The 19927-nt window shown below is 50.9% G+C and overlaps 1 protein-coding gene across 8 annotated transcripts in view; it reads left to right on the plus strand.

Moving 5' to 3' along the window:
- The first annotated feature begins 15895 nt into the window (after positions 1-15895).
- LOC141114125 (microtubule-associated protein tau-like) overlaps positions 15896-19927 on the plus strand; it is a 115342-nt gene continuing 111310 nt past the window's right edge. Inside the window, exon 1 of one of the 8 annotated variants that reach the window (XM_073607619.1) lies at positions 15896-16304. The gene's annotated coding sequence lies outside the window, so the exon portion shown is untranslated. Of the gene's footprint in view, positions 16305-19781; positions 19893-19927 lie in introns of those variants that run through there. The other 7 variants (XM_073607621.1, XM_073607616.1, XM_073607617.1 and 4 more) reach the window with 7 other exon arrangements.

Consider the following 19927-nt stretch of genomic DNA (forward strand, 5'->3'; position numbering starts at 1 on the left):
GAATAATCCAACGACATTGGCATATTCTTAAAAATGACAAAGATTTGAACAACATACTACCAATACAACCAAATATTATATATAAGAAAGCACCGACCGTTAGAAATATGGTAGTTAAATCAGTCATTGAACCTCCACAACAAGCAACATACTCCTTTTTTTCAGGCAAAGGCTTTTACCCTTGCAGAAATTGCTTTGCATGTAGTCACGCAAAGAAATTCCAGGGCAAAAGACAGGAATTTACATGCACCACAACACAGGAAACATATAAAATTTAAAGATTTTGTAGGTTGTCACACAGAGGGGGTGGTTTATGTTCTCCAGTGCAGTTGTCAACTACAATATGTAGGACGAACCAAAAGAGCCCTTAAAGTAAGGATCAAGGAACACATCCAAAATATTTTAAATGGCAATCCCAAACACAATGTATCAAAACATTTTGCGATAGCACACAACCGAGATCCTTCACAACTTCAATTTTGGGGTATTGAGAAATATAAAGGCGCATGGAGAGGTAGTCACAAAATTAGAAGTATAAGCCAAAGGGAGTCATATTGGATACACACTCTACGTACGCTAACACCTAGGGGAATGAACGTAGAGTTCGACTTAAACTGTTTTTTAAATAATTTTTAACTATTATGATTGTTTTAATTATCAGATCCCATTTTTTCAATAACCATTGTATGTGTAGAATTTTAATTTTATTTTATCCCATTATATACACTAGGTTTGTGTATTAGTACATTTTAAGGAGTTATTTATTTAAATCAGAATCTTGAGATAAATTTATTTGATTTTATTTTAAACAACATGGTTGTAACAAGAATGATTTTTAAAATATAGTTGTATATTTATTAAAATTATTAATGTAGAGACATCTCCTTGGGGACTCAGGTTACGACTGATGCCCCCAACTACAATCCATTCTCACACAACATAAAATAACATCATTGCGTACAGTAACATGGCGGACGAGAATACAATCAAACCACTCAAAAAATGGCCGCCACCTATATGGACCTATTGACATATAGGAGAATACACGTTGTGTAAAATATCAGGGACCACAAGAAAATGGCCGATATTAAACATCAATTTCCCTTAAATTACGCATATAGTAATGGAACAACATTGTATCCCCCCTCCCATATTTGATCCCAGTGGATGAAACACATTATTATGAACTTTTGATTCATTTATGCACACCAGCACTTTGCATTATCACCTTTATTAGCACTTTGCACTTTTTATGCTTGCACTGTTGATACATATTCGTAGAATACACCTGATTTATATAGTCACTATAAGTTGTATGCACAAGTACTTTTATGCTTTCATGTGATAGATTTGAAGCGCGAAATCACTTTATTATCATTACCATGTTGAGTGTATGTGAACACTTTTGATATTGCTGCAGTCCACAGAGACATCATCACTATTTACACATTCTTTTATTATTTTTCAATATTTAGTCATTTTATTCTGGTATTGACTTAGTCCGTAAACTCAATATAGCGCGAGGGACTACACTACATGTTTTAAATTAATCCGTTAAAATCGAGTCCGGTCGCAAAAGTCCGCCGTCTGTATGCTAGTTCGACGGACAAAAAGCCACGCTAGGGCAGCTATTGGCTACTGGCTATGAACTTCCTTGTTTTAGTCCGGTCGTACGTCATCACGTACGAATTCGATGGGCTTTAGTGGCTTGTGTGTAGGCAAGTCCGTTCATTCAGAAAGTCCGTCGTAAAGTACGTCGAAAAGTCCGCCGGGCAAAGTCTGCCGTAAAGTCCACTCGTGTGTACGCGGCATAAAGGTTTAAAGTAAAGTATAGAAGGTAGGGCCCGAAAGTGACTCAAGCCCAGGGGCCCCCACCACCCTAAGTCCTGCCCTGCCGGGGCCCAATTTGTTTTGTTTTTTTTTTGGATGCGGTTTACTACCGCTTTAACAAAACTGAACTTCATTTACGCAGTAACAGTATATAAAGACAGTCCTAACTTGCTATAAAAAATCCCCTTTTTGTCACTGTGCCCTGTAAATGATGAGAAAAAAAAAAGTAAGCTGGCAAATTTGGGGCCCTTGAAGAAAGCACAACAGTTCCCAGTAGACAACTTATTAATTTGTGCAATGTTTGTCTCTTACCAGACTGGGGGTGCCCTATTCTATGTCTCTGGACACATGCTCTGATTCAGTAAAAGTAAAGTTCAAGTCAGGCCTTCCGTCTTTTCCTTCCTTACAAGCTGTGAGAGCGCCCTCTAGTATGGTCTGATCACACACACCCTCCTAGGAAGAAGGTTCCCAGTCTCTTTGTTTCTCTTGGGACCCACTCAATTATTGTTAGCTATAACAGGCTTCAATCAGCAGCTCATTCCGGTCTTTTTCGCACACACCTGCCTGCTTCAAGACATCCCTTTTCCCTTTCCTCACCAGGCTGCTGGCTCCTTCTTTTTACTCTGTTGCATCAGCCAATCATCTCCAGAATTGAATCAGACCCAGTAAAGATGGCTGTTCCCTGCACTAGAGACACTCCATAGATAAGCATTGCAAGTAGTCTTAAAGTGATATTAAAGGCTTTTTTTTTTTTTTTTTAAATAACAAACACCATATTTATCTGCTCTGTGCCATGGTTTTGCACAGAACCAACCCGATCCTCCTCTTCTCAGGTCCCCCACCGACACTCCTGGCCCCTCCCTCCTGCCCAGTCCCCCCAGAGCAAGCAGCTTGCAATGGGGGCACCCAAGCAGGCTCGCTCCCGAGCCTCCACTCTGCGTGTCCATTTACACACAGAGCTGCGGCTCGGTCCCACCCCTTCTCTCTCCCCATGGGCTCACTGGCTGCGACTGACAGCAGCAGAAGCCAAGGTCTCAGCCAATGAGGAAGGAGAGTCCCTGGAGAGCCGAGTCTCTCGTGCACATCGCTGGATCGCAATAGGGCTCAGGTATGTTTTAGATAGGGCTGGGGAGGGGGGGGGGCTGCTGCACAGAGAAGGTTTTTTACCTTCATGTGTAGAATGCATGAAGGTAAAAAACCTCAAGCCTTTAAAACCACTTTAAAGATGGCTTCTGCATTTCTGCATTAATGAATATTCAGTTTAAACCTGTCCAAACTGCAGAAGGATAATACAGCAGTAACAAAGAAAGATGATCGGCCGTTTTAAGTCCAGGTTACATATCCCACCTATTTTCAGATGCCTTTTAGAAGCTACACTTTGGTAGCTGTGGCTTCTATTTCCCTCTGTCAGTGTCTTTGGAATTCAACGCAGTGTTGTACCCCCCTTCCATGTGCTGTGGTTCCATCCACTGACCCCTACAAAGCCAGGGTACTCTGCTGTGGTATAAGGGTCAGAAAATAGCGCACAGTGGCGGGGGGGGGGAGGATATAGGCATCACTCTCCAAGAAGTGTCTAATGCTGAAGACTCACTAGCTAGCCAACAGAGAGCTGAGGATAGCCTCTTATAGCACAGAGCTTTTATCTTTATTTTTTTGGAAAATGAAAAGGTTCACTTTAAAATAAATACCACTATCATAATTAAAATGGTATTAAGTACAAATACACTATAGGAGACATATATCCACATTACACATATCTAACAAAGCATTCTTCTTTTCATTGATCTGATGTTTGCTGGTGCTGACAGTATGGGAATGAGAGTGAGAGATACATTTATCTGCCAATGGCAGACATTCGCTCAGGCCTCCTACACTTCTCCGATCTCACACCGCCTAATGGGCTTTCACCCATTCCTTATCATGCAGGATAAGAAAACCCACATTCCTGGAAACTATGACTTCTATGTGTCAGTCCGCTGTCAGTAGAGCAGATTATTTGAACAGTACTTTGTTGCATACATCACTGGGTACTATGTAACCTCTTTCTGGCCAGTAATGATATAGGATGGACCTTTACATCCTTTGAGATATTAGAAGAAATCTACTTTTTTTTTTTCTGTTTTATATTATGTAATGTTTCGTACAAGACTTATTCATCAAAATATGTAGGATGTCCCTGCTGCCCTCTCCTGGATCCTAGATGCCTGGCTGTGTCTGAATTCGCTACTTAGTATGTAGCCAGGGGTGCAGTACAGGGGTCACCATTGCGACCTGGCCCCCTACTCCGTGCGGCCCCTCTGTACGCCTGGATAGGAGGGCGGTGGGGGGCGGTGGCATGTAGAGGAACTGATCCCTCCGTGCAGTAGCTGAACCCTCCTCTCCCTCCTGCAGACATTCAGTGGCTGCAGGAGGAAAATGGAGGGCATCAGCTCCTCCACATGCTGCTTCCACCATCTCCCTGGCTCTGCCCTGCTGCCCCAGGGCTCCTGTGTCCTTCCCTGGCGCCCCCCCCACAAAATAAAAGAAAACTACTGAGCCCAGTGGCAAGTGCAACCCTGGTAGTTCCGCCACTGGTGTCAGTAGTTTTTTTTTTTTATTTTGTTTTATTTTTGTTATCATTTTTTACCATTTAATTTATTTTATTTTATTTTTTTTATTATTTATTTATTTATTTATTTATTTTACATATTTTTTAGGGGCATTTGTGAAATATCAGGGGTCTAAACAGACCCCTGATGTCTCACTTTTGAGGACAAATGAATCAGTTCCTTTCTCTGCAGCTTGAATGAATGAGCAGGAACAGCTCTGTACAGAGCTTCCTGTTCATTCATAAACTAAATGAATAAAAAAATCCAATCACTGACTCTATTCATTAAAACAAGGACATCCTGACATCCTGACACATCCATCACAGCAACTGGTGGGAGGTGGGAAGGAGAAAGCCGGCAGTGCTGTGGGGACCCCAAGATGGCAGCAGGATGGTAGCCTGCTGCGGGACCGTAATAAAGGGTCTCAGAATGGGAGTAAAGGGCTCTGGGATCAGTGGGAAGGGCCCCCATTGGGGGCCAGGGGGGCCTTTTTATGATGTCATGCCCTGAAGATTCTAGTTATGCCTCCGTATGTAGCCAATGAAATCAGATCTCCTCACCTACATACTGACATAGGACTAGTGACTTAAAAAGCATTGAAACCTGAGGCAAAGTATGACAGCCAGGCAACAGGAACCTGGCCCAGAATCTCCATCTTCCTAATTGTTCTCTCTCTCCCCCTCTCTCCCCCCCTGTGCTAAGCCATAGACCTCTATTATATCCTGCCGGTTTGGTGCACTTTCTGAAAATGTACCACAACTGCAGGATATAATAGAGGTCTATGGCAAAGTGCAGCTAACCCAGTAAAGTCGAAGGTAAAACAGCAGTGCATCAGTTTTAAAGCAGCCTTAATTTCCTTTAAGTGCACTGTGTTCGGGTGCTGGACACAGTGCACTATGGGAAGTGCCACGTCAATATAATCACAAGATTGCAGACGAGGCGCATCATTTGAAGGATTTTTACCTGCTTTGTGGCGCATTCCATCACGCCGAAACAACTTTCGCCTGTAGTATCACAGGTTACTTCCAGTTTCCCTGTGCCAGAGGGAAACCGGAAGTGACGTCGGAAGCTCGGTGGAACGCACAGCCAGAGCTGAGCTGGTAAGTAAGGCTCTAAGGCTGCAAAATAGGTGAAGGCGCTCGCAGTCCACTCAGCTGTGTTAGGAAAACGAATGATTATTCGCTTTCCTAACAATGAACCGCCTCTCCGCCAATCAGGTGCTTGGCTCTGTTACCTGTCACCTGATTGGCTGAAACAACAGGCACCGCTTTTGGACACCTATGGAGGAAAGGACAGGAGATGAGGCAGGAGACGCATGAAGGACCCCGCTCGTCGTCTTCACCCGATACCCCACAGACACAGGGTAAGTGCTGGGCAGACGACCAGTGGGCGGGGGGGCATACTGGCACCATTTAATGGGCACACTGTCAACATTTGATGGGCACACTGGTAGCATATAATGGGCAGTTGGCCACACTGGCAGCATATGATGGGCAGTTGGGCACACTGGCAGCATTTGATGGGCACACTGGCAGCATATGATGGGCACAATGGCAGCATTTGATGGGCACACTGGCTGCATTTGATGGCACAGTGGCAGCGTTTGATGGCACAGTGGCTGCATTTGATGGCACAGTGGAAGTGTTTGATGGCACAGTGGCAGCGTTTGGCGCAGTAGCTGCATTTTATGGCACAGTGGCTGTGTTTGATGGCACAGTGGCTGTGTTTGATGGCACAGTGGCTGTGTTTGATGGCACAGTGGCTGCGTTTGATTGCACAGTGGCAGCGTTTGATGGCACTATGGCTGCATTTGATGGCACAGTGGCTGCATTTGGTGGCACAGTGGCTGCGTTTGATGGCACTATGGCTGCATTTGATGGCACAGTGGCTGCATTTGGTGGCACAGTGGCTGCGTTTGATGGGCGTGGCTGCGTTTGGTGGCACAGTGGCTGTGTTTGATAGGCACAGTGGCTGCATTTGATGGGCACAGTGGCTGCTTTTGATGGCACAGTGACTGCAATTGATGGGTTTTTTTCAAAATGTTTTCAGTTTGTGTGCGCCCCCCAAAAATTATATAGAAATATAATATAAAAGTGAGCACACCCCTCACATTTTTGTAAATATTTTAGTCTATCTTTTCATGTGACAACACTGAAGAAATGACACTTAAAGCAGCTTGTATAACAGTGTAAATTTGCTGTCCCCTCAAAATAACTCAACACACAGCCATTAATGTCTAAACCGCTGGCAACAAAAGTTCAACATGGCACTTCATGGCAAAGAACTCTCTGAGGATCTGAAAAAAAGAATTGTTGCTCTATATAAAGATGGCCTAGGCTATAAGAAGATTGCCAAGACCCTGAAACTGAGCTGTAGCACAGTGGCCAAGACCATACACGGGTTTAACAGGACAGGTTCCACTCAGAACAGGCCTCACCATGGTTGACCAAAGAAGTTGAGTGCACGTGCTCAGCGTCATATCCAGAGGTTGTCTTTGGGAAATAGACGTATGAGTGGTGCCAGCATTGCTGCAGAGGTTGAAGGGGTGGGGGGTCAGCCTGTCAGTGCTCAGGCCATACGCCGCACACTGCATCAAATTGGTCTGCATGGCTGCCATCCCACAAGGAAGCCTCTTCTAAAGATGATGCACAAGAAAGCCCGCAGTTTGCTGAAGACAAGCAGACTAAGGACAAGGATTATTGGAACCATGTCCTGTGGTCTGATGAGACCAAGATAAACTTTCTTGGTTCAGATGTTGTCAAGCGTGTGTGGTGGCAACCAGGTGAGGAGTACAAAGACAAGTGTGTCTTGCCTACAGTCAAGCATGGTGGTGGGGGTGTCATGGTCTGGGGCTGCATGAGAGCTGCCGGCACTGGGGAGCTACAGTTCATTGAGGGAACCATGAATGCCAACATGTACTGTGACATACAGAAGCAGAGCATAATCCCCTCCCTTCGGAGACTGGGCTGCAGGGCAGTATTCCAACATGATAACGACCCCAAACACATCTCCAAGACGACCACTGCCTTGCTAAAGAAGCTGAGGATAAAGGTGATGGACCCTCAAAGGGAAGGCGGAGGAGCACAAGGTCTCTAACACAGGGCCGGTCCCAGGCGGGTGCACGGGGTGCAGTGCACCCAGGCGCCAGAGAGGTGGGGGCGCTGAAGAGCCAGAGTGCTCCCCTCCCTCCCCCTCCTCCCCTCTGTGTGCAGAAGTAGGTATGTCCGCAGCAGGTCACCGCTGCGGAGCGGCCGCGCCACTGTGCTTTACATTGCTAGAGCCTGTCCCCCCTCCCTCCTCCTCCTGTCAGAGGAGAGCAGCCGCCGGAGATCGGAGCGGCTGGTCTCTGTGTTGAGAGAGACGGAGACCAGCCGCGCAGTGACTTCGCTGGGGAGGGGGGGGCGGCCCGTGCCTGCAGCCTGACACAGGTTCTCTCCACTCTCCTCCGCTCTGTCTCTCACTCCCGCCTAAGTGCCGGTTCACACAAGGGCGGCACGACTTGCAGGTCGCCTCAGCGAGGCGACCTGCAAACGACTTCCGAGGCGACTTGCAAAACGACTTCTGTATAGAAGTCTATGCAAGTCGCCTCAAGTCGCCCCCAAAGTAGTACAGGAACCTTTTTCTAAGTCGAAGCGACTTGCGTCGCTCCTATTAGAACGGTCCCGTAGCACAGAACGGGAGGCGACTTGTCAGGCGACTAGGTCGCCTGACAAGTCGCCCCTGTGTGAACCGAGCCTAAGCTGCTGCCTGGCTGTCTCGATCTGCTCTTCACCTGGGCGGCGCGGCTGCACACTGTCCTCTCTAGCTGCCGCCCAGGTGTTAATAATGTGTCTGTACTGATAGAGGGAGGTTTGTCCCTGGGGGTCTGTACTAATGGAGGGGTTTGTCCTGGGGGGTCTGTACTAATGGGGGGGTTGTCCTGGGGGGGTCTGTACTAATGGGTGGGGGGGTTGTCCTGGGGGGGTCTGTACTAATGGGGGGGTTGTCCTGGGGGGGTCTGTACTAATGGGGGGTTGTCCTGGGGGGTCTGTACTAATGAATGGGGAATTTATCCTGGGGGGTCTGTACTAATGGACGGGGTTTCTCCTGGGGGGTCTGTACTAATGGAGGGGAGGGGTTTGTCCTGGGGGGTCTGTACTAATGGAGGGGAGGGGTTTGTCCTGGGGGGTCTGTACTAATGGGGGGGTTGTCCTGGGGGGGGGGTCTGTACTAATGGGGGGGTGGTCCTGGGGGTTCTGTACTAATGGAAGGGGGGTTGTCCTGGGGGGTCTGTACTAATGGAGGGGAGGGGTTTGTCCTGGTGGGTCTGTACTAATGGAGAGATTTGTCCTGGGGGTCTGTACTAATGGAGGGGGGTTGCCCAGGGGGGGGTCTGTACTAATGAAGGGGGGTTGTCCTGGGGGGTCTGTACTAATGAATGGGGAATTTATCCTGGGGGGTCTGTACTAATGGACGGGGTTTCTCCTGGGGGGTCTGTACTAATGGAGAGGGGATTTGTCCTGGGGGGTCTGTACTAATGGAGGGGGGATTTGTCCTGGGGGGTCTGTACTAATGGAGGGGGGTTTCTCCTGGGGGGGTCTGTACTAATGGAGAGGGGATTTGTCCTGGGGGGTCTGTACTAATGGAGGGGGGATTTGTCCTGGGGGGGTCTGTACTAATGGAGGGGGGGTTTGTCCTGGGGGGGTCTGTACTAATGGAGGGGGGGTGTTTGTCCGGGGGGGTTGGCACTAATGGAGGGGGGGTGTCCTGGGGGGTGTGTACTAATGGAGGGGGGTTTGTCCTGGTGGGGGGTCTGTACTAATGGAGGGGTGGTCCTGGGGGTTCTGTACTAATGGAAGGGGAGTTGTCCTGGGGGGTCTGTACTAATGGAGGGGAGGGGTTTGTCCTGGTGGGTCTGTACTAATGGAGAGATTTGTCCTGGGGGTCTGTACTAATGGAGGGGGGTTGTCCAGGGGGGGGTCTGTACTAATGAAGGGGGGGGGTTGTCCTGGTGGGTCTGTACTAATGGAGAGATTTGTCCTGGGGGTCTGTACTAATGGAGGGGGGTTGTCCAGGGGGGGTCTGTACTAATGAAGGGGGGTTGTCCTGGGGGGTCTGTACTAATGAATGGGGAATTTATCCTGGGGGGTCTGTACTAATGGACGGGGTTTCTCCTGGGGGGTCTGTACTAATGGAGAGGGGATTTGTCCTGGGAGGGTCTGTACTAATGGAGGGGGGATTTGTCCTGGGGGGTCTGTACTAATGGAGGGGGGTTTCTCCTGGGGGGGTCTGTACTAATGGAGAGGGGATTTGTCCTGGGGGGTCTGTACTAATGGAGGGGGGATTTGTCCTGGGGGGGTCTGTACTAATGGAGGGGGGATTTGTCCTGGGGGGGTCTGTACTAATGGAGGGGGGGTGTTTGTCCGGGGGGGTTGGTACTAATGGAGGGGGGGTGTCCTGGGGGGTGTGTACTAATGGAGGGGGGTTTGTCCTGGTGGGGGGTCTGTACTAATGGAGGGGGGGTTTGTCCTGGGGGTCTGTACTAATGGAGGGGGTTGTCCTGGGGGATCTGTACTAATGAAGGGGGGTTTGTCCTGTGGGGGGTCTGTACTAATGGAGGGGGCTTTGTCCTGGGGGGATCTGTACTAATGGAGGGGGGGGTTGTCCTGGTGGGGGTCTACTAATGGAGGGGGGTGGTTTGTCCTGGGGGGGTCTATACTGATGAAGGGGGGTCTGTACTGAGAGAGGGGTTTATACTTAGTGGGGGCCTGCACTAACGAAGGGGGGGTCTATACTTAGTGGAGGGGGGTCTGTACTGAGAGGCGACTAAAGTTGGTGGAAGGGGGGTGACACCATGTTATACCGCACCTGGTGATACCAACCCTAGTGACGTCACTGCAGCTTTGGGCTCTTCTTTCGCCCCTTCCCCTGCCTCTCCCTCTCCTCCGCACGTGCACTGCTATACTAGTGAGCGGCGCTGGCCATCACAGCCTCCCACTATGTTTCTTCCCCCGCTTTCATATCAACCAGTGAAAAAATAGAATAGAAAAAGGAGCAGAGAAGAGGATTGTGGGACATGTAGTCCCGAGGACTGGCAGCCCCACTGTAACACGGAAACTGCAGCCCACACAGCATGCTCAGCTGAATGGGAGAGAGAGAGATACAGGAGCCTGGGAAAGCTTTCAGGGAAGTACACCCAGGACTCCAGAGGGAGAGGACAGTGCTGAGGGAACACCATCAGAGAGGAAACCCCACTGCCCTGCGCCACCAGAGGGAAAGACACACAGCCTAGCGCCATCCCTGTACTAATGGACGGGGTTTCTCCTGGGGGGTCTGTACTAATGGAGGGGAGGGGTTTGTCCTGGGGGGTCTGTACTAATGGAGGGGAGGGGTTTGTCCTGGGGGGGTCTGTACTAATGGGGGGTTGGTCCTGGGGGTTCTGTACTAATGGAAGGGGGGTTGTCCTGGGGGGTCTGTACTAATGGAGGGGAGGGGTTTGTCCTGGTGGGTCTGTATTAATGGAGAGATTTGTCCTGGGGGTCTGTACTAATGGAGGGGGGTTGCCCAGGGGGGGGGGTCTGTACTAACGAAGGGGGGTTGTCCTGGGGGGTCTGTACTAATGAATGGGGAATTTATCCTGGGGGGTCTGTACTAATGGACGGGGTTTCTCCTGGGGGGTCTGTACTAATGGAGAGGGGATTTGTCCTGGGGGGGTCTGTACTAATGGAGGGGGGATTTGTCCTGGGGGGTCTGTACTAATGGAGGGGGGTTTCTCCTGGGGGGGTCTGTACTAATGGAGAGGGGATTTGTCCTGGGGGGTCTGTACTAATGGAGGGGGGATTTGTCCTGGGGGGGGTCTGTACTAATGGAGGGGGGGTTTGTCCTGGGGGGGTCTGTACTAATGGAGGGGGGGTGTTTGTCCGGGGGGGTTGGCACTAATGGAGGGGGGGTGTCCTGGGGGGTGTGTACTAATGGAGGGGGGTTTGTCCTGGTGGGGGGTCTGTACTAATGGAGGGGTGGTCCTGGGGGTTCTGTACTAATGGAAGGGGAGTTGTCCTGGGGGGTCTGTACTAATGGAGGGGAGGGGTTTGTCCTGGTGGGTCTGTACTAATGGAGAGATTTGTCCTGGGGGTCTGTACTAATGGAGGGGGGTTGTCCAGGGGGGGGTCTGTACTAATGAAGGGGGGGGGGTTTGTCCTGGTGGGTCTGTACTAATGGAGAGATTTGTCCTGGGGGTCTGTACTAATGGAGGGGGGTTGTCCAGGGGGGGGGTCTGTACTAATGAAGGGGGGTTGTCCTGGGGGGTCTGTACTAATGAATGGGGAATTTATCCTGGGGGGTCTGTACTAATGGACGGGGTTTCTCCTGGGGGGTCTGTACTAATGGAGAGGGGATTTGTCCTGGGGGGTCTGTACTAATGGAGGGGGGATTTGTCCTGGGGGGTCTGTACTAATGGAGGGGGGTTTCTCCTGGGGGGGTCTGTACTAATGGAGAGGGGATTTGTCCTGGGGGGTCTGTACTAATGGAGGGGGGGTGTTTGTCCGGGGGGGTTGGTACTAATGGAGGGGGGGTGTCCTGGGGGGTGTGTACTAATGGAGGGGGGTTTGTCCTGGTGGGGGGTCTGTACTAATGGAGGGGGGGTTTGTCCTGGGGGTCTGTACTAATGGAGGGGGTTGTCCTGGGGGATCTGTACTAATGAAGGGGGGTTTGTCCTGTGGGGGGTCTGTACTAATGGAGGGGGCTTTGTCCTGGGGGATCTGTACTAATGGAGGGGGGGGTTGTCCTGGTGGGGGTCTACTAATGGAGGGGGGTGGTTTGTCCTGGGGGGGTCTATACTGATGAAGGGGGGTCTGTACTGAGAGAGGGGTTTATACTTAGTGGGGGCCTGCACTAACGAAGGGGGGGTCTATACTTAGTGGAGGGGGGTCTGTACTGAGAGGCGACTAAAATTGGTGGAAGGGGGGTGACACCATGTTATACCGCACCTGGTGATACCAACCCTAGTGACGTCACTGCAGCTGTGGGCTCTTCTTTCGCCCCTTCCCCTGCCTCTCCCTCTCCTCCGCACGTGCACTGCTATACTAGTGAGCGGCGCTGGCCATCACAGCCTCTCACTATGTTTCTTCCCCCGCTTTCATATCAACCAGTGAAAAAATAGAATAGAAAAAGGAGCAGAGAAGAGGATTGTGGGACATGTAGTCCCGAGGACTGGCAGCCCCACTGTAACACGGAAACTGCAGCCCACACAGCATGCTCAGCTGAATGGGAGAGAGAGAGATACAGGAGCCTGGGAAAGCTTTCAGGGAAGTACACCCAGGACTCCAGAGGGAGAGGACAGTGCTGAGGGAACACCATCAGAGAGGAAACCCCACTGCCCTGCGCCACCAGAGGGAAAGACACACAGCCTAGCGCCATCCCTGGCAGAGAAAGGAATGGAGTCACTGCCAGAATACAGATCTGGGTGCTACCCAGCAGAGTCGCCACGAGTCTGCAGTCTCTGACTGTCTCTTGTATCGTGTCTACAGTCTCTGACCATCTCCTGTACCATGTCTGCAGTCTCTGATCATCTCCTGTACCATGTCTGCAGTCTCTGACCATCTCCTGTACTATGTCTGCAGTCTCTGACTGTCTCTTCTATCATGTCTACAGTCTCTGATCATCTCCTGTACTATCTCTGCAGTCTCTGATCATCTCCTGTACCATGTCTGCAGTCTCTGACCATCTCCTGTACTATGTCTGCAGTCTCTGACCATCTCCTGTATTATGTCTGCAGTCTCTGATCATCTCCTGTACTATGTCTGCAGTCTCTGATCATCTCCTGTACTATGTCTGCAGTCTCTGATCATCTCCTGTACTATGTCTGCAGTCTCTGATCATCTCCTGTATTATGTCTGCAGTCTCTGATCATCTCCTGTACCATGTATGCAGTCTCTGATCATCTCCTGTACTATGTCTGCAGTCTCTGATCATCTCCTGTATTATGTCTGCAGTCTCTGACCAACTCCTGTACCATGTCTGCAGTCTCTGACCATCTCCTGTACTATGTCTGCCGTCTCTGATCATCTCCTGTATTATGTCTGCAGTCTCTGACCAACTCCTGTATTATGTCTGCAGTCTCTGACCAACTCCTGTACCATGTCTGCAGTCTCTGACCATCTCCTGTATTATGTCTGCAGTCTCTGACCAACTCCTGTACCATGTCTGCAGTCTCTGATCATCTCCTGTACTATGTCTGCAGTCTCTGACCATCTCCTGTACTATGTCTGCAGTCTCTGACTGTCTCTTGTATCATGTCTACAGTCTCTGACCATCTCTTGTATCATGTCTGCAATCTCTGACCAGCTTCTGTACCATGTCTGCAGTGTCTGACTGTCTCTTGTATCATGTCTGCAGTCTCTGACCATCTCCTGTACTATGTCTGCAGTCTCTGACCATCTCTTGTATCATGTCTGCAGTCTCTGATCATCTCCTGTACTATGTCTGCAGTCTCTGACTGTCTCTTGTATCATGTCTACAGTCTCTGACCATCTCCTGTACTATGTATGCAGTCTCTGATCATCTCCTGTACCATGTCTGCAGTCTCTGATCATCTCCTGTACTATGTCTACAGTCTCTGATCATCTCCTGTACTATGTCTACAGTCTCTGATCATCTCCTGTACCATGTCTGCAGTCTCTGATCATCTCCTGTACTATGTCTACAGTCTCTGATCATCTCCTGTACTATGTCTACAGTCTCTGATCATCTCCTGTACCATGTCTGCAGTCTCTGATCATCTCCTGTACCATGTCTGCAGTCTCTGATCATCTCCTGTACTATGTCTACAGTCTCTGATCATCTCCTGTACCATGTCTGCAGTCTCTGATCATCTCCTGTATTATGTCTGCAGTCTCTGATTATCTCCTGTATTATGTCTGCAGTCTCTGACCATCTCCTGTACCATGTCTGCAGTCTCTGATCATCTCCTGTATTATGTCTGCAGTCTCTGATTATCTCCTGTATTATGTCTGCAGTCTCTGACCATCTCCTGTATCATGTCTGCAGTCTCTGACCATCTCTTGTATCATGTCTGCAGTCTCTGATCATCTCCTGTACCATGTCTGCAGTCTCTGATCATCTCCTGTATCATGTCTGCAGTTTCTGATAATCTCCTGTACTATGTCTGCAGTCTCTGATCATCTCCTGTACTATGTCTGCAGTCTCTGATCATCTCCTGTACCATGTCTGCAGTCTCTGATCATCTCCTGTATCATGTCTGCAGTCTCTGACCATCTCTTGTATCATGTCTGCAGTCTCTGGTCATCTCCTGTATCATGTCTGCAGTCTTTGACCATATCCTGTATTATGTCTGGGGACTCTTTCTAACAGAAGCCCTCTCTGTGTGCATCAGAGAGGTTCCCCTCCAGGTCTCATTAGTGTTCTCTCTTCCTGTATTTTCTTTATTGTTAAGAGATCATGGGAGGATTTCAGGGTAACAAAGACTTCTTAGGGGAGCAGCTCTGTATTTGAGTCGTTGCCATAGAATCATTTGTAAAGGGGAGGAGTTGGTAAGATGACCACGCCCATGTGGGGGCGCCAGAAATATTTCTGCACCCAGGCGTCTGTGACCCTAGGATCGGCCCTGCTCTAACATCCACCAGCTCTGTGATGTCATCATGGAGGAGTGGAAGAGGACTCCAGTGACAACCTGTGAAGCTCTGGTGAACTCCATGCCCAAGAGGGTTAAGGAAGTGCTGGAAAATAATGGTGGCCACACAAAATATTGACACTTTGGGCCCAATTTGGACATTTTCACTTAGGGGTGTACTCACTTTTGTTGCCAGCGGTTTAGACATTAATGGCTGTGTGTTGAGTTATTTTGAGGGGACAGCAAATTTACACTGTTATACAAGCTGTACACTCACTACTTTACATTGTAGCAAAGTGTCATTTCTTCAGTGTTGTCACATGAAAAGATAGAATAAAATATTTACAAAAATGTGAGGGGTGTACTCACTTTTGTGAGATACTGTATATACACAGTATATATATATATATATATATTTGAGACAGTATAGGAGAGCAGAGGGACCTTCTGATTGGTTGGTGTGTAGACCATGCAGTGTCATATTTCAGTATATGGTGTGATAATGTGAAATGAGAGTGTTGTACATATCATACATGTAGAGGGGGAGGTGTTTTGTAGTCAGGGATCACACTGCCATAGAAGCATACAATGACATTGGAGGAATAGTCCTCTATCACACCCAGGGAGAAGAGGGTCTCCCATTGGGGAGGAGGGATCCTCACACACAAAGGAAGATGGAGGGGGGAGGGAGGAGGAGAAACTGCTGCTGATCCTGTCTCCATGGCAACCCGCCGCAGCAGCAGGACCAGGCGGCTCTTTGCTCTGCCGCGCGCTCACGCGCGCGCACCCCGCCTACCCCGCCCCCTCCGGGAGCAGAACGAGCGGCCGCGCGCACTGTCTCAGGCTCGGTACAAAGTCCGAGAGGTGTTTTCCTCCAGTGGCCGGGGGCGCGCAGGCTCCGCCCCTCGCCATTGACTTTGCACGGCGCAATACGGGGAGTTAGCGCTGCAAAGCTGTGCCGAGTCACCCGTGTAGAGTGCATGTGTAGGGAGGGGGGGCTCAGTGCTGGGACCCTGGGGATGTCATTGTGTTGTATGTAATAAGGACTGTCTCTGGGACTAGTGATCAGTGATGGTCTCCTGTCATTGTACGATCTCTGTCCGTACCATGTGTCCTCCTGTCTAATCCATCCCCTCCCCCTCTCCTCACGTGACCCGACTCTCCTGACAGCTCCCCCTGCGCGTCCCCGCCGCTCGCTCCCGCCTCCCTCTTGCTCCTCCAGCTCTGCGGACCGAGGAGACACCGACACCGGCCAGCACCACCAGGATAGCAGCGGCCAGGTACCGGGGATGGGGAACGGTGTGCACCGGGCATGTGTGTGTCCGTGTAATGATCTGCATCTGTGGATGGGGGTGTCCTGTCCTAGGATTGTACAAGGGGGGTGTGCACTGCCCCCTCCTCCATAGTATTGGGGGGTGATGTGCACTGCCTTCCCTTAGTATTGGGGGGTGATGTGCACTGCCTTCCCTTAGTATTGGGGGGTGATGTGCACTGCCCTCCCTTAGTATTGGGGGGGTGATGTGCACTGCCCTCCCTTAGTATTGGGGGGTGATGTGCACTGCCCTCCCTTAGTATTGGGGGGTGATGTGCACTGCCCTCCTCCACCAGTATTGGGGGGGTGATGTGCACTGCCCCCCTCCTCCAGTATTGGGGGGGTGATGTGCACTGCCCCCCTCCTCCAGTATTGGGGGGGGTGATGTGCACTGCCCCCCTCCTCCAGTATTGGGGGGGGGGTGATGTGCACTGTCCTCCTCCAGTATTGGGGGGTGATGTGCACTGCCCCCTCCTCCAGTATTGGGGGGGTGATGTGCACTGCCCCCCTCCTCCAGTATTGGGGGGGTGATGTGCACTGCCCCCCTCCTCCAGTATTGGGGGGGGTGATGTGCACTGCCCCCCTCCTCCAGTATTGGGGGGGGGGTGATGTGCACTGTCCTCCTCCAGTATTGGGGGGTGATGTGCACTGCCCCCTCCTCCAGTATTGGGGGGGTGATGTGCACTGCCCTCCTCCTCCAGTATTGGGGGGTGATGTGCACTGCCCTCCTCCTCCAGTATTGGGGGGTGATGTGCACTGCCCCCTCCTCCAGTATTGGGGGGGTGATGTGCACTGCCCTCCTCCTCCAGTATTGGGGGGGTGATGTGCACTGCCCTCCTCCTCCAGTATTGGGGGGGTGATGTGCACTGCCCTCCTCCTCCAGTATTGGGGGGGTGATGTGCACTGCCCTCCTCCTCCAGTATTGGGGGGTGATGTGCACTGCCCTCCTCCTCCAGTATTGGGGGGGGGGGGGGGTGATGTGCACTGCCCTCCATAGGATTGGGGGGTGATGTGCACTGCCCTCCTCCTCCAGTATTGGGGGGGTGATGTGCACTGCCCCCCTCCTCCAGTATTGGGGGGGTGATGTGCACTGCCCCCCTCCTCCAGTATTGGGGGGGTGATGTGCACTGCCCTCCATAGGATTGGGGGGTGATGTGCACTGCCCCCCTCCTCCAGTATTGGGGGGGTGATGTGCACTGCCCCCCTCCTCCAGTATTGGGGGGGTGATGTGCACTGCCCCCCTCCTCCAGTATTGGGGGGGGTGATGTGCACTGCCCCCCTCCTCCAGTATTGGGGGGGGGTGATGTGCACTGTCCTCCTCCAGTATTGGGGGGTGATGTGCACTGCCCCCTCCTCCAGTATTGGGGGGGTGATGTGCACTGCCCCCCTCCTCCAGTATTGGGGGGGTGATGTGCACTGCCCCCCTCCTCCAGTATTGGGGGGTGATGTGCACTGCCCCCCTCCTCCAGTATTTGGGGGTGATGTGCACTGCCCCCCTCCTCCAGTATTTGGGGGTGATGTGCACTGCCCCCCTCCTCCAGTATTTGGGGGTGATGTGCACTGCCCTCCTCCTCCAGTATTTGGGGGGTGATGTGCACTGCCCCCCTCCATTGGATTGGGGGGGGGGGTGATGTGCACTGCCCTCCTCCATTGGATTGGGGGGGGGTGATGTGCACTGCCCTCCTCCATTGGATTGGGGGGGTGATGTGCACTGCCCTCCTCCATTGGATTGGGGGGGGGGGGTGATGTGCACTACCTTCCTCCAGTATTGGGGGGGGGGGCGATGTGCACTGCCCTCTCTTATTATGAAGGGGGGTGTGCACTGCTCTTCCATAGTACTGGAGGGGGGGGGGGTGCACTGTCCTCCCCTAATATTGGTGGGGGGGGGTAATGTGCACTGCCCCCTCCATAGGATTTAGGGGGCAATGTGCACTGTCCCCTCCATAGGATAGGGGGGGTGCACTGTCCTCCCCTAATATGGGGGGGGGGTGATGTGCACTGTCCACTCTATAGGATGGGGGGGGGGGGCACACGTGCACACACTGCCTTCCCAATCCTATAGAGGGGGTAGTGTACATTGCCCCCTAAATCCTATAGAGGGAACAGTACACATGCGCCCCCCCCCCCCCCCAGTATTGGGGGGTGATGTGCACTGTCGTTCCATAGTACTGGGTGGGTGTGGGGGGGGGGGGGGGTGGTGGTGCTGTCATCACTCTGGGGGGAGAGCATGGGGCACATGAACATTCTATTGTATGTATGTGTGTGCATCTATCATCTCCATAAATATAGATCTATAGATGATCGATGACTGTATGGTCATACTACTGTTCTTTATGCACCTTCTCACAACCATCACCATGTGCACCGTTACCGACTGCCGGTTGCAAAGCGAGAACAAAGAATAGAATCTCCAGGAGCCCCCCACCCCCATCCTCCACCACGACCACCTTTCGTATCTTTGGGGGAAAAAAAAAAAATCTTCCTAAGACATATCTAACACCCCCCCCCCCTCCAGAAATGTAAAGACATGTGGCGGCACTAAATAGGTTAAAAGCGCTGAAGTGAGGCGGCGGATTGTGCTGCCACTGCGAGGTGTGGCAGATCCAGCTCTGCTGTCTGTCCTGGGCATAGAAGGGGTTAAATTCTGCTTATCTGCATCACACTCCTCCCCCCCCCCCCCCTTCACTCCATCCCATCGTGCACATACGTGTTCTGGTAGCGGCACCGTGCATTGTGTGTAGGGTAGAGGTGAACACAGGAGTGATCGGGGGCTCTTTAATCCATGTATTGTTCCATGATGCTCCTATGTAATGGGGTTGGGTCCGTTCCTATGTAATTCTATAGGACACAGAGGTCGTTTTCCAGCACTGGGTGTCATTTAATATCCCGTGTCCTTTCTTATATAATGATATGGAAAGCAGGGGGTCATTTTACAGCGATAGGAATGGGATGATGTCCTACGTCCATTTCTATGTAATGCTATAGAAATGGGGGTCATTTTCCAGCACTGTTTAATGTCCAGTGCCTGTTCCAGTTGTATTACAATAAAAAGTGGGGATCATTTTCCAGCACTGGGTATTAGTTGATACCCTACATCCATTCCTATATAATGCTATAGAAATGGGGGGTCATTTGCCAGCACTGGGCATGGTTTAGCGTCCATTCCTTTATATTGCTATAGAAAGTGGGGATCATTTTTCAGCACTGGGGATTGGTTGGTAGTGGTACCCTACATCCATTCCTTTATATTGCTATAGAAAGTAAGGATCATTTTTCAGCACTGGGTATAATTTATTGTCCAGCGTCCGTTCCTATGTAATGCACGAAGTAGTGGGGATCATTTTCCAGCACTAGGTATAATTTAACGTCCGGCTTATTCCTGCACTGGTGGGCATGCAGGCGGGATGCTGTGGCATGCAGTGTACAGGCATGGTGACATAATCCTGATTAAACGCAGAGCATGCTGAATATAGATGGGTCATTTGCTCTCTGCTAGCATCTGGCACCAGCAGCATGGCTCCTGAGGGGCGTTGGCGTTGCATGCCCTCGCTGTGCGGTAGGTAGGACGCAGGAATTTCACATTGTGCTCTC

The sequence above is a fragment of the Aquarana catesbeiana genome, linkage group LG12, assembly GCF_042186555.1.
Source record: "Aquarana catesbeiana isolate 2022-GZ linkage group LG12, ASM4218655v1, whole genome shotgun sequence".
NCBI classification, from domain to species: domain Eukaryota; kingdom Metazoa; phylum Chordata; class Amphibia; order Anura; family Ranidae; genus Aquarana; species Aquarana catesbeiana.